At 40.2% G+C, this 13,965-nt stretch overlaps 1 protein-coding gene and 1 pseudogene across 1 annotated transcript in view; one reads left to right on the plus strand and one right to left on the minus strand.

Annotated features, from left to right (window-relative positions):
• LOC137234912 (paired box protein Pax-5-like) overlaps positions 1-13,965 on the plus strand; it is a 2,462,599-nt gene that overhangs the window by 2,101,490 nt on the left and 347,144 nt on the right. The window lies entirely within an intron of this gene.
• On the minus strand, positions 11,902-12,587 carry LOC137234422 (protein FAM76A pseudogene; annotated as a pseudogene).

Raw genomic sequence — 13,965 nt, forward strand, 5'->3', positions numbered from 1 at the left:
CCACTCCCTTTTAAAAGCCTCATTAATACCTTTAATTTGATACCCATATCGTACAAACACATTCTAGAGTCACCTCTGGTCCACCTTTATGGCGATATATCGAAACCGCGTCCACCTATAGAACTAAGCCCCACGCCCTTTTAAAATACTCATTAGCACCTTTCATTTTTTACCCATATCGTACAAACATATTCTAGAGTCACCCCTGTTTCATCTTTATGGCGATATCTCGAAAAGGCGACCACCCACTCCCTTTTAAAATGCTCATTACCCCTTTCATTTGATACCCATATCGTACAAACAAATTCTAGAGTTACCCCTGGTCCACCTTTATGGCGATATCTCGAAACGGCGTCCACCTATAGAACTAAGGCCCACTCCCTTTTAAAATACTCATTAACACCTTTCATTTGATACCCGTATTGTACAAACAAAGTCTAGACTCACCCCTGGTCAACCTTTATGGCGATATCACGAAAAGGCGTCCACCTATAGACCTAAGGTCCACTCCCTTTTAAAATGCTCATTACCCCTTTCATTTGATACCCATATCGTACAAACAAGTTCTAGAGTTACCCCTGGTCAACCTTTATGGCGATATCTCGAAAAGGCGTCCACCTATAGAACTAAGGCCCACTCCCTTTTAAAATACTCATTAACATCTTTCGTTTGATACCCATACTGAACAAACGCATTCTAGAGTCACCCCTGGTCCACCTTTATGCCGATATCTCGAAAAGGCGACCCTCTATACAACTACCACCACTCCCTTTTAAAACTCTCATTAATACCCACATCGTACAAACACAGTCTAGAGTCACCCCTGGTCCACCTTTATGGCGGTATCTCGAAAAGGCGTCCACCTATAGAACTAAGCCCCACGCCCTTTTAAAATACTCATTAACACCTTTCGTTTGATACCCATATTGTACAAACACATTCTAGAGTCACCCCTGGTCCACCTTTATGGCGATATCTCGAAAAGGCGTCCACCTATAGATCTAAGGCCCACTGCCTTTTAAAATACTCATTAACACCTTTCGTGTGATACCCGTATTGTACAAACGCATTTTAAGGTCACCCCTGGTCCACCTTTATGCCGATACCTCGAACTACCAACACTCCCTTTTAAACCCTCATTAATACCTTTAATTTGATACCCATATCGTACAAACACATTCTAGAATCACCTTTATGGCAATATCTCGAAAAGGCGTTCACCTATAGAACTAAGCCCCACGCCCTTTTAAAATACTCATTACCACCTTTCGTTTGATACCCATATTGTACAAACGCATTCTAGGGTCACCCCTGGTCAACTTTATGCCGATATCTCGAAAAGACGACCACCTATACAACTACCACCACTCCCTTTTAAAACCCTCATTAATACCTTTAGTTTGATACCCATATCGTACAAACACATTCTAGAGTCACCCCTGGTCCACCTTTACGGCGATATCTCGTTGTTTAGGCCACAGGCCTAAATATATCTCCCCCCCCCCCCCCCCTCTTAACATAACTTTCTTTGTTTATTTTTCTTTTTTACTACCACCCGCATATTCTTGTGATCACTATACACACAGGCATGTGTGAGTGGTAGTACGTATGTATCTTAAGATTTTTACCGCTTTGAGCCCGCGGTACAGCAACTTTGTTGCCGGGAAACCCAACGAAGGAGCTGTATCGTGGGTTCATCGGCTCATGTAGCAAAGAGTCTCGTCCTCTTTTAATCCAGCAGCCAGCAAAGGAACATGTAATCACACGCTCACGTAAGTTGCCAATTTCCAAAAAACATATTTAACAATTTCCAAAAATATATTTAATATTTTTAAACTTTTTTTTTTCATTGAATAAAAAAAACACTGCGAATTCCTTTTATTAATACGAAACCTTTTTGGTGTTTTTATTTTTCTTCCCCTTTTTTTCGCCTAACTAATCTTTAACAAATACGTGGGTGCGCGCCGTTGCCACCACGCATTTGTCCATGGTCCTTACCACGCCGGTAAAGAGAACCAGTCACATATTTACAGTCCACTCCACTCCCTAGGCCATTAATCAGAAGCACCATTCAAATTTCGCACTAAATCAAGGAAGCAGTTATTTACAATCGTGATAATAATCATCAGCAATTGGCACACAAAAAAGTGATAACTACAATTTCGGTGATACAAACAGATTCGAGGAAGACACAACACCAACAGCAACAACTCCGACAATCCACAAATATCAATCATCTATTAGTCCGGATCAACAATTTATTGAAATGTGCGTGGTTTAAAAATATTCCGTCCTAGGTAGGGTTTTCTTTTAATTTCACATTTAATAAAATTTCACAAAATAAAAATAACAAATTACAAAGTGATTCTTTATATCAAATAGTGCAAGTGATTTTTTTTTTTCGTGAAGTGAGCAGTCTTACTTTGTGCAAAAATAGAAAAAGGCGCTTAACGCAGTTATTTAAAGTTTGTGCAACACGCCGTGTGACTATCCGGAACAATCCCCCACCAGCGGTAAGATTTTCCGGACACAGCTCAAGGTAGCACAACACTGCTCTAAAAGGTTAACATAACCTCAAACACCGATTTGCGCCACTTTTCTATTTTCACCTTTGCAGGATTTATCTGAAAAAATTCATTTAATCCACAGCATAAAAATTCGATTTGTTAAGGTTACTTATTAAGAAACCTGTAAATTTAATTTAGGCGCACATTTAATTAAATAAAATTTTTTTTTCCACATAAAAATCACTTGCACTTATTTACACGAGCAATACTGCAATTTATTTTGTTGTTTCAGTGCAAAGTGCACTTATTTTTAAACCACACATATTGTTGTTGTTGTTTGGGTGGCCAATAGGCTTAGTTCTCATACAATTTTTAAAACAAAAATTGAAAAATTTATTATTCTCACTTGCGGCAATATACAAATCAGTTTTGACTGATCCAATTTTTTGTGATACAAAAGATCACAGTCCTTGGTTAGATTACCAAAATGTCCATAACGAGCGTTCATACATTTTTTTATTTTTTCACTAACACCACTTTTTCACTAGCCATTACTTGTTGGCTTACACAATTCGTTAACACAGCTGCATTAGCCACGAAGTTGGACATTCCCTCAAAGTACATACTAGCTTTCTTGCAAGCTTCGAGGCCACTTCACCGAGAAATCTCTCTCGAATACATTCCTTCATTCCAGTTCATTTTCAATCAGGACTCTCTGCAAAGGCAATTAATTAATTAATATTTAAATAAATTTTCATTTAATATAATGGATACCTATATACGCCAAGCAGAGGCAGTGACTGAGTTTGAAAATGACTATCATGCTATGTCTCCTTCAGACCATACAAAACACACCCTCTTAGTCCAAAAGGAGGAGTTGAAATCGCTATGGGAGAAGGCGAAGCAGACATATGAGGAACTCTTGAGCTCCTCAGAACTGGAGGCAAAAGAGCTGTCGGCTATCAAAAAGAAGCACAAAATTACATACTTCAGCTTTCTCAAGTGCCAGGCAGCGATGGCTGAACTCTCGGAAAAACTTGAGAAAGCTGAAAAGAAAGAAGACAGCTCAGGAGACAGGGAATATCGCGTGCGCCTGCCACCGTGTGATACGGACGTTTTCAAGGGAGATTACCTTTCTTGGCCTTCATTTAGAGACATGTTCACTGCTATATATATATGTAACAAAAACCTAGAAGCAGCAGGAAAATTATAATATTTAAACCAAAAGACTCAAGGTGAGGCCAAAGAGATAGTCGGGCGATGTCCCTTAACGAAAGACGGTTTCGAAACAGCGTGGACAAATCTTTGTGACAGATACGAAAATAAACGTATCTTAGTAAACGCCCAATTAAAAATTCTTTTTAGTTTGAAAGCAGTTGAGAGTGAATGCGGGAGCTCTATAAAGAAACTGCAACGTGAAATAAATAATTGCATCTCGGCGCTCCAGTGTCATCACATAGACTGGGATGCAATTATAACATATCTATGTTCCACAAAACTGCCAGAAACCACACTGGCACTCTGGGAACAAACAATTGAAGACAAAACGGAAATTTCAAAATGGGCAGATATGGATAAATTCTTATCCAATCGTTTCTAAACCTTAGAAACCGTGAGTGATCTGAGAGGGGATACAGTTTCCAAAACCTCAAAGCCACAAGTATCTCGTTCGACAACAGATACATCTGCTAATTAGGGTCCTATCAGGCAAGGGCAAAAAAGTCCTGCACATCGAATTTCAAAGTGTGAAAAGTTCTTACGTTTAACAACCAATAAACGTTTTGAACAAATTAAGAGCAGCCGTGGGTGTATAAACTGCCTTTCTGCTGGCCATTCGGTGACAAAGTGCACCAGTCAAATGAACTGTGCCACATGTCATTTAAGACATCATACGCTGCTTCATATGTCGAATCAGCCAAAACCAACAAATACTTCCGACACTATCGGAGCATCTACCTCACGGGAAGCTCAAATACGACGCAATGCTGAAAGAGAAAACGCTCCGATTAATAATGTGAACTCATGTTTCGCAAACACAAATAAAGGGGTATTACTAGGAACAGCTCAGGTTAATATTCATTTTAATGGTGTTGACTATTCGGCGAGAGCCCTAATAGACTCGGGATCTGAATGTTAATTCATTACCGAGAAACTAAAGCGCAGAATTAATCTGCCATCAAAACACCTGCATGCCCAAGTTTCGGGCATCAATAATACAATGTCTGCACAAGTAAAAGAAGCGTGCAACATACAACTGCGGTCACCAACCGACCCATTAATCGAAATCAATACGATCATGCTGGTTTTACCACAATTGACAGGAATCTTCCAACTTGCCAAATAAACGCAATGACTAGCAAGCATTCCCTGACTTAGTACTGGCTGATAAACAATGAGCCAGTCGATCTAATTCTGGGCGGAGACATATACCCCCAAATTATGCTAGGCGGTATTAGGAAGGACGTGCTAAATACATTAATAGCACAGGAAACGGTGTTGGGCTGGATTTTGACAGGCCGGACAGATGCGGTTGATACAAATAAGACCCTAGTTTCATATTTCAATGAGGTGACTTTAGATAAACAATTGGCGGCTTTTTGGGAAATAGAGGAAATTCCAAAGAAAAGGAGCATCAATAACGATGACACTTACTGCAAGGAGCTATACAAATCCATAACAGTTCGGAACAGCGATGGCAAATACGTAGTCTCCTTACCCTTTAGAAAAGAGTTTAACTTAGGCCCCTCATTAAGAAGTGCGTGTTCTCAATTCTATCGCAACGAGACACGACTTGCGAAAAACCCAGTCTTTCAAACGGAATACAATAGAGTTGTATCCGAATATGAAACTTTAGGGCACATGAAACAAATAGGCAATATTTCGCCAGACTCAAATGACTGTTACTTCCTACCTCACCATGCTGTTATAAAGGAGGGAAGTACAACGACAAAAGTCAGAGTCGTATTTAATGCATCTTGTCCTACCACTAATGCAAAAGACCGATTCTTCAATCCGACCTGACAATTCTTATACTACGTTGGCGGCTGTTCAAATACGTATTTAACAGCGACATAGAGAAAATGTATCGCCAAATATGGGTAAATGAAGACCAAACAAAATATCAGCGAATCATATTTCGCAAATGCCCCAAAAACCCAATTAACATTTATGAATTGAAAACGGTAACCTTTGGGGTTAATTGTGCTCCGTATCTTGCGATTCGGACACTACACCAACTGGCTGATGACGTGGAGACATCGCATCCAATGGCAGCAGATATCCTGCGGAATTGCATGTACGTTGATGAAGTACTCGCCGGTGGACACAACATCGAAATTGCAATCAATGCAAGGGACGAAATATCATCGGCATTGCAATCGGCAGGTTTCCCATTGCAAAAATGGACGTCCAACTGCAAGAAAATTCTACAGGGTATACCGAAGCAACACCTATTAAGCGAGGATTTTCTTGAATTTGAAGACACCAGCATGGTAAAAGCACTCGGTATCAGGTGGAACGCCCATTTCGACTACTTCTACTTCACAGCGAAACCCTTTGACAATAACCATGCCGTAACAAAAAGGTCAATACTTTCTGCGATCGCAAAACTTTTCGACCCTCTTGGCTGGCTGGCTGGCGCCAGTCGTAATTGTAGCCAAAATAATAATGCAAAATATTTGGTTGGGAGGGACAGGCTGGGATGAAGATGTGTCTGAAACTACTCTACATCGGTGGCAATCATTCATGACTGACTACGAAAAGATCAACGATATACGCATACTGCGATGGGTTCACTACACATTGAAGGACAATGTCGAAATACATGGATTCAGCGATGCCTCGGAAAAAGCATATGCCGCAACTGCCTTCCTGAGGGTACAAACGAAGGATCAAGTCTTCACCAACTTGCTGATAGCCAAGACGAGAGTAGCCCCTGTCAAAACTATATCATTGCCACGACTGGAACTCTGCGGCGCAGGCCTACTTGCAGAAATCATAGAGTCGGCCATAGAAAATATGCAACTTTAAAATATTAAAGTAACCCTTTGGACAGATTCGACGATAGTACTGGCATGGATCCGAAAGCCACCATGTTCGTGGTCAACGTTTGTGGCACATCGAATAACGAAAATCATCGACAAAGTTGGAGACAAAATATGGCGGCACGTAAACTCCGCGTCAAACCCTGCAGATTTGGCGAGCAGAGGCCTCCTTGCTTCGGATCTAATCGACAATTCTTTGTGGTGGCAGGGACCTTCTTGGTTACAAGAAGACAACGAAAATTGGCCAACACAAGAAGAAGATTACAATACGAATATCGAAGAAAAGAGGGTGAAAGTTCATACAACTTCGGTCAAAAATAACTTTGATATTCTGGATAGGTTTTCCGATTTACCAAGGGCTTTGCTGGTTATATCCTATATTCTTCGGTTTTTCCAGAATACGCACCCAACAACTAAAGCCTCCTTTAAAAGGGATTCTCATTCGATAGCTCCTGACGAAATAGAAAAAACAACACGAAGACTGATAACAATATGCCAGAGGCAACATTATCAAGAAGAGTACGCAAATTTGAAGTCAGGAGAACTAATACATGGCAAGAGTGAGATTTTACCCCTGAACCCATATATAGATGAAGAAGGCATCATTCGAACTGGGGGCGGACTGGGGCATCCAAAGACGTGTCCCATAACGAAAGTCATCCCATTATTCTTCCTTATACTTGCAGGTTATCCAGACTTACAGTTCAATCCTCTCATGAGACCACCCTGCATGGAGGGAACCAGCTGATGCTACGTCATATCCGCACTCAGTACTGGATCCCACGCGTTAAAGTCATGATAAGGTCGGTTATCCATAACTGTAAAGTCTGTACTATCTACAGGAAGCGGACACAAACGCAACTTATGGGGATCCTTCCGAAAGAGCGCACCACCTTTACTAGGGCCTTCACTAACACTGGGGTAGATTTCGCGGGACCATTCGATATCAAATCCTACCGGGGGAGGGGATGTCGAATTTCAAAAGGATACGTTTGCCTGTTTGTCTGCTTTTCGACCAAAGCCATCCATATAGAAGCGACAAACGACCTTAGTACCGGGTCCTTCCTAGCTGCCTTCGCCAGATTTGTATCCAGGCGAGGCTGTCCGAAAAACGTTTACTCCGACAATGGTACTAACTTTGTCGGAGCTTCGCGATCATTATGATCCGAGTTTAAAGCATTTCTGCGTGAAGCAAGGGACGGAACATTGACTAAATATAGCCATCACATTTTAGAGTGGCATTTTATACCACCAAGCGCTCCTCACATGGGAGGTTTGTGGGAAGCGGGGGTAAAAAGTTTTAAGACCCATTTTAAAAAGATCGCGTCCGACCATAAATATACTTTTGAGGAGTTTACTACCCTGTTATGTCGAATTGAAGCCTGCCTCAACTCTAGGCCCCTCAGTCCCTCATCCAACGACCCTTCCGACCTGGAATCGCTTACTCCAGGCCACTTTCTCGTGGGTGAACATCTTCTAGCCTCACCTGAACTCGATTGCAGTGAAAACCCTGCCTCAATTGTATACAGATGGCAGAAGATGAAAGCCCCCCATCAAACATTCTGCAAAAGATGGAAATCGGAATATCTCACCGAGATCCAGAAACGGTACAAGTGAAAACATCCACAATCCAACTTAAAACCCGGGGACCTAGTCATCATAAAGGAGGATAACCTCCAACCAAACGAGTGGAGAATGGGGAGAATTGTCAATACACACCCAGGCTCCGATAACCGTGTACGTGTTGACGTCCACACAATGAAAGGACGAATTACGAGACCAATCGCGAAATTGGTACTACTTCCGCACAACGACAAAGAAAATGAACTTTAATAGTCCATATTCCTCTACCCCAAACAACCCAGCTCTCGTCCTCCCCCGAACGAGGCCAGTACACCCTAAGGCAGATTCACTACCTGCCGCAGAATACAATTGAATCAGCAACAGCAACACTCCCCCCCCCCCCCCCCCCCCCCCCTTTTTATAAACTTAAGATGAGGGACTTTACTTCCACATTTCCTATCTGTCAGATTTTCAATGAAATTTTAAATAGTCGCCAAAGTAGTCCTAAAATTTATTTTTGATTTGTGGTGAACTTTGTTTTAACAACAAATCAAAAATAAATTTTAGGACTACTTTGGCGACTAAGTCAGAATTTAAAATTTCATTGAAAATCTGACAGATACGAAATGTGGAAGTAAAGTCCCTTATCTTAAGTATATAAAAAGGGGGGGGGGGGGGGGTGTTGCAGTTGCTGATTCAATTGTATTCTGCGGCAGATAGTGAATCTGCGTTAGGGTGTGTTGGCCTCGTTCGGGGGAGGACGAGAGCTGGGTTGTTTAGGGTAGAGGAATATGGACTATTAAAGTTCATTTTCTTTGTCCTTGTGCGGAAGTAGTAGTAAATCCTGACTTAGTCGACAAAATAGTCAGAAAAGATTCGGGAAACTGAATGGCATTTATTATATATTCAGATCACTTAGAGCAAGCACATAACTCCAAAGGTGATTAGAAAACGATATTCAGTCCGATCATCAAGCATTCCGGTTTGATTCCTCCCCTTGGTCTTTGTAAGTGAGGTTATACGACTGTGTGGCAGGACTACAATCTTACATATTACTTTACACTATTTCCGAAGTTTATCATTAGTCAAATTCTTTCCGTCACATTTACAAATACATTGTTCGAATAGAATAGAATAGTGATAGAGGGAAGGACAAAAAAAATGTTTCCACCGATCCCACCCTTTGCCAATAAACCTTCCGAGGTTTGAATACTAGCCTTCCATGATCCAATTACTATGTTCCCCAATGACGACAGATATTTTGACACTCCCAAGGTACAAATCGAAACGGGTCGCTTTACGAAGCAGGAAGAAGGGGGAAGAATTCAATCCTCCTCATAGAAAATTTTAGTAGACAGGCACCTTTGGTAGTATATTAGTAGTGGCAATATATTTGTAAATGCCAACAGGTTTCAGAGGAAATAATTCATTTTCTAGTAAATATTTCGTGAATTGATAAAGGTTATGTTGGTTTAGAATTTTATCCAAAAAACACTATATCAAAATTTTGTTTCAAAACCTCCCTATGTGAGTATAAGTTCAATGCATTTTTCACATAAGATGGAGTCGATGAAAGGCATTCTGAGATAGGGCGACAGAAGGGTTAAGCTTGGTGCGGTCCTGCTACGCATGGAGTATTCAATTTTGATTCTGAAACTTCGGAAAGCTCCATCACGTTAAGTATTCATGGAAGTGTTCCAATTCCTCAAATTCTCAATGGAGATGAAGAAAGGAATAAGTTAACATGCTCAAATGTACTCTTATCTACTTATAGCATTTCTACTATTTGCTAGTGACATTTTTATGTGAATCGGTTTACTGGCCGAGCTATTGACGTTGAACGATGAATTGGTTTAGGTTTCGTATGGTCTTAGGTTTACGCAAGTGCGCGATTCCTTAATGTCCGTGCTTTTCATAAAACCTATGTCCACCACCAAAAGATCGTGGCATGGTAAATAAATTCATCACAAAATTAAAAAGTTGGGTAAGCAGTTATCCAGTTCAGTATATATCGGGTATTCATAAACTGATTTTTCTGATATTTCTACTAATAATATTTATTCGAATAATAGGCATACGCATGGAAAGATCACCACAGATGACGGGACAACAGTCTATATTGGTCTATGCAGTCTCTCCCTATAGATACTAGATTCGCAACCACTTGGTCACAACATCAAAAGTTCTCAAATGCACCAGAATTTAGGAAGTGCAATTGTCGTTACACGGTTGCACATTTGTGTTTTTAATAGTTATTTATTGTAGGTACACACATTTGTATTCCGATTCTCACTCCCACAACTTAACAAATTTTAATTAAAAACTAAATCATATCGGATTTCCGGCAAATTTCAATTACCACCTAATCATTCTACGAGAGAAGCAAAAAAAAAACGTTGCGGTGCATCAAATAAATTTCATTGCTTTTTTTAATTCAAACCTACACAAAATATTTCAGTATTAAAGAAATATGAGTGATCCGAGGACATATTATCTTAGTTGAGATAAATGTATTTTGACAAAAGCGTTATATCCATAGCATTATGTGCAACAACCGTGTAAAATGTTACCTCTTTAGCCGGAGCTTTGAATTTGACGCTTTCATACAACTATACATGAAATTTCATATATGTATAACCTCATTTGTCTCACTTACCCAGTCAGGTGTTAGTAGTTGATAAAAAGTGCCCGGGGCGTTTCAATCCACTTTTGGCTTCTAAAATGAAAAAAAATTCAGCGTTATTCCTATACTGACTGAGATCCTGAATGATTGTGCCAAACGACGAACGAGCAGACGTAACCTCAAGTCCACCTGAAGTTCCACCTTTTGCGTCAGAATAATTAATAAACGCCTGATCATGCTCAAAACGTCAAAGAACAAATCCAATGCATGCTGCACTAATTCACGATTGCCTGAGCGACATTTCTCCGCAATGTTCTGGGTATCAAACACCATTAAGGCGGCCATTACAAACACACCGATATAGAGTTGGGCCACCTGAACAAAATATTATTTGAGAAACATATTGAAAAGGCTTAGTATTGCCATGGTGTTTATGACACTGATTAAAAGTCCGAGGATAGTTGTTAGGTCTGCCCCTTGAATTATTGTTGACTGCTGGTGCTGCTATTGAACTAAGATTCAGTGGTCTGCCATTGCCTTTACGTAATTTATTCAGAGGATTGTCACCGCCGCTACATACGGCAACCAATACTCCCACAACAAATATACCAACAATGCCTAACATAGATACTTTTGATGATTTGGCTGACGCGTTACCTCAACGGAACTTGATGATAAAAATGCGCAGTTCGGCATAATTTATGCATTGAAATTATTACTGCAAGCCTTCAATTTCATTGATTACCAACGTGCATGGATAGAATTTAATTTCATTGAAATATGTCAAAGATTCTCGTATCACAATTATGTTACAGCCATAGACTTGGCATGCCAAGAATGATTTGATTGATGTTACGGGCAACCTAATGGCAGGTTACATACTGGCATCCACACTGACGGCAGACCAACCCGAACGTATGCTACAACAACAGTTGGATCAACTCTTGGTGCACGTGATGAAAATTCTCAATATTTACTATCATATTGTTACGCAACAAAAGCCTTTACTATTTGCGAAAGTGTAAAAAAGTGATTTGTTCCCTAATGCAAAGGAGTTGGCGTTGGTGCGAAGTGTAGGATATTTTGGAAGTGAATACGTTTAATAAAGCTGTACAATATTTTAAGAAGCGCTAATAATAGCTATAAGATAACGATAAATCAGGATTCAGCAGGTTATTAATTTCGCTGCTCCGGACGTGCGTCTTCCACTGCCGCCGACGCCACCGCTTCCACCCGAACCAGTACAATTCACTTTGTCGAGCAACTCTGCAGCTGATGTTCCAGCAACAGAAGAAATAGTAGCACCGGTAGCACCACCACTGTTGCTCTTTATATCAGAAGTTGACCTTGAAGATTTCTTTTCAGATGTCGTTGAGCTATGCGTCTTTTCATGGGGACGCTTTTTCGCTGATATGCGACCTTCTTGTCGAGCTTTTAAAACGGCTCGTTTAAACGAACTAGTACATAACCAACAGAGTATCTTCCCATTAATTTTTTTGTTTTCATCCTGCTTATCGAAAGCACTTCGCTACTTGCATTCATCACATTGTATCGCTGGGCCATATTATGCTTCATGCGTTGACAATCTTGTGCATTTTGAGTTTCCAAAAGCTGCTACTATTTTGCAACATTCGCATGCATTTGGTTTACCATATTTGCCAAGTTGATACTCGCATTTTTTTTGCAAGTGTTTTTCGACTTTCCTGTTGGTTGGAACTCAGAGCGACAGTAAGTACATTTTACCACCGACGTAACTACTCGACAATTCTTGCATAGCTGTAGACCAGCAGACAATTCCTCGAATGGGCGCCTGGAAAAACATTTCGAACAAGCAAACAGCATGGAACTCATAATATTGAAATATCGCTTTATATTTCAGTTTCAGTTTTTGTTATAGTTTTTCTGCCTGGACTAATTTCCAAAATAATTCTTTAGTATATTTCACTTTTCCAAAAGAACGCAAATCGCCAAAGTTCGTGTCAATTTAATTCACGCTAAAAATGAACTTTTATGAAATTTTTAATTTCAGAGTAATCGCAGAGTATTTTGGTACAATTCGTTGGTTCTGGGTGTTTTCGTTTTCTTGCCAAATCGGCATACATTAACCCCAATTCGTCCGGGCCAAAGGAAACTGGTGGAAGTTCCTGTGGCTTTGGTAATAATAGTGCTAAATCGCAAACTCTGCATGAGCAAATTGTGTGTGGAATGCCGCCATCAGTGGCAAGGCTCAAAATTTTCATAAATGAATGTTGATTGTACTAATAATACCTTAAAATAGAAATAGCAATTAATTAATAAAAATTAGCAAATTTTACTATACGAACAGTGACTATACTCACCGCGTGTTTTAAATCAATGACATTTTTTTTTCATTCAGGAAATGGAAAAGCGTAGCAGATGTCAAAATCTCTACATTTAATGCTTGACTGTCAACGATTATTGCAATACGAACGTTAGGCCTCATGCGCAATCATCTCGCGCACTACACGTCATGCACTACACGCCGCACTACACGTCACACACTACATGCCGCACGAAATATCGAGCAAAACACGCCACACATGTCGCGTATTACGTATCTCGACCAATCATTCATTTGGTCGAGATTTAAAATACTCAATTCCACGAATCTCAACATTATAGACAATACACGTCAAAAATAATGTTGAATGGTGGAAGTGCAACTCTGTAACACCTTTTCAGCCAGGTTTCGAACCGTTCCGTGTGGTGGCAGGCCACTTGTTGTGAAAACAAAGTTCACCACAAAGCAAAAATAAATTTTAAGACTACTTTGGCGACATCTACCGACATAAAATAAATTATAAAATCCACTAAAGGCGCTAAAGCACCAGCCACATCGCATGGATGCGTGCTAAATCCGTTTTTTCTTCGTTTCTTTGCGCGCATAAGTATTTACTTATGGTCTTTAATTTTTTATTTCAATTAAATTTTATTTCAATAAAATGTTTTTTTTTTGATAATATATTAGAGATAATTTTTTTTTGGTTACGCCACCCAAACAGCATTCCGCCAACCTCAATTTGGGCATGATCAATGATATCAATATTTTTCAGATCATGACCCGCTACCAAACTTTACTGGCCAAGTCAGAGGGAGGCGCAACGCGTTTCGGCGTCGCCTGCCAGCTCTGCGGCAGGGACCACAGTCTCCGAATCTGTCCCGAATATCGGAAAAAATCTCCAGAAGAGAGGTTGCGTGCAGTGCTTAT

The sequence above is a fragment of the Eurosta solidaginis genome, chromosome X (genome assembly GCF_040869045.1).
Source record: "Eurosta solidaginis isolate ZX-2024a chromosome X, ASM4086904v1, whole genome shotgun sequence".
Lineage (NCBI taxonomy): Eukaryota > Metazoa > Arthropoda > Insecta > Diptera > Tephritidae > Eurosta > Eurosta solidaginis.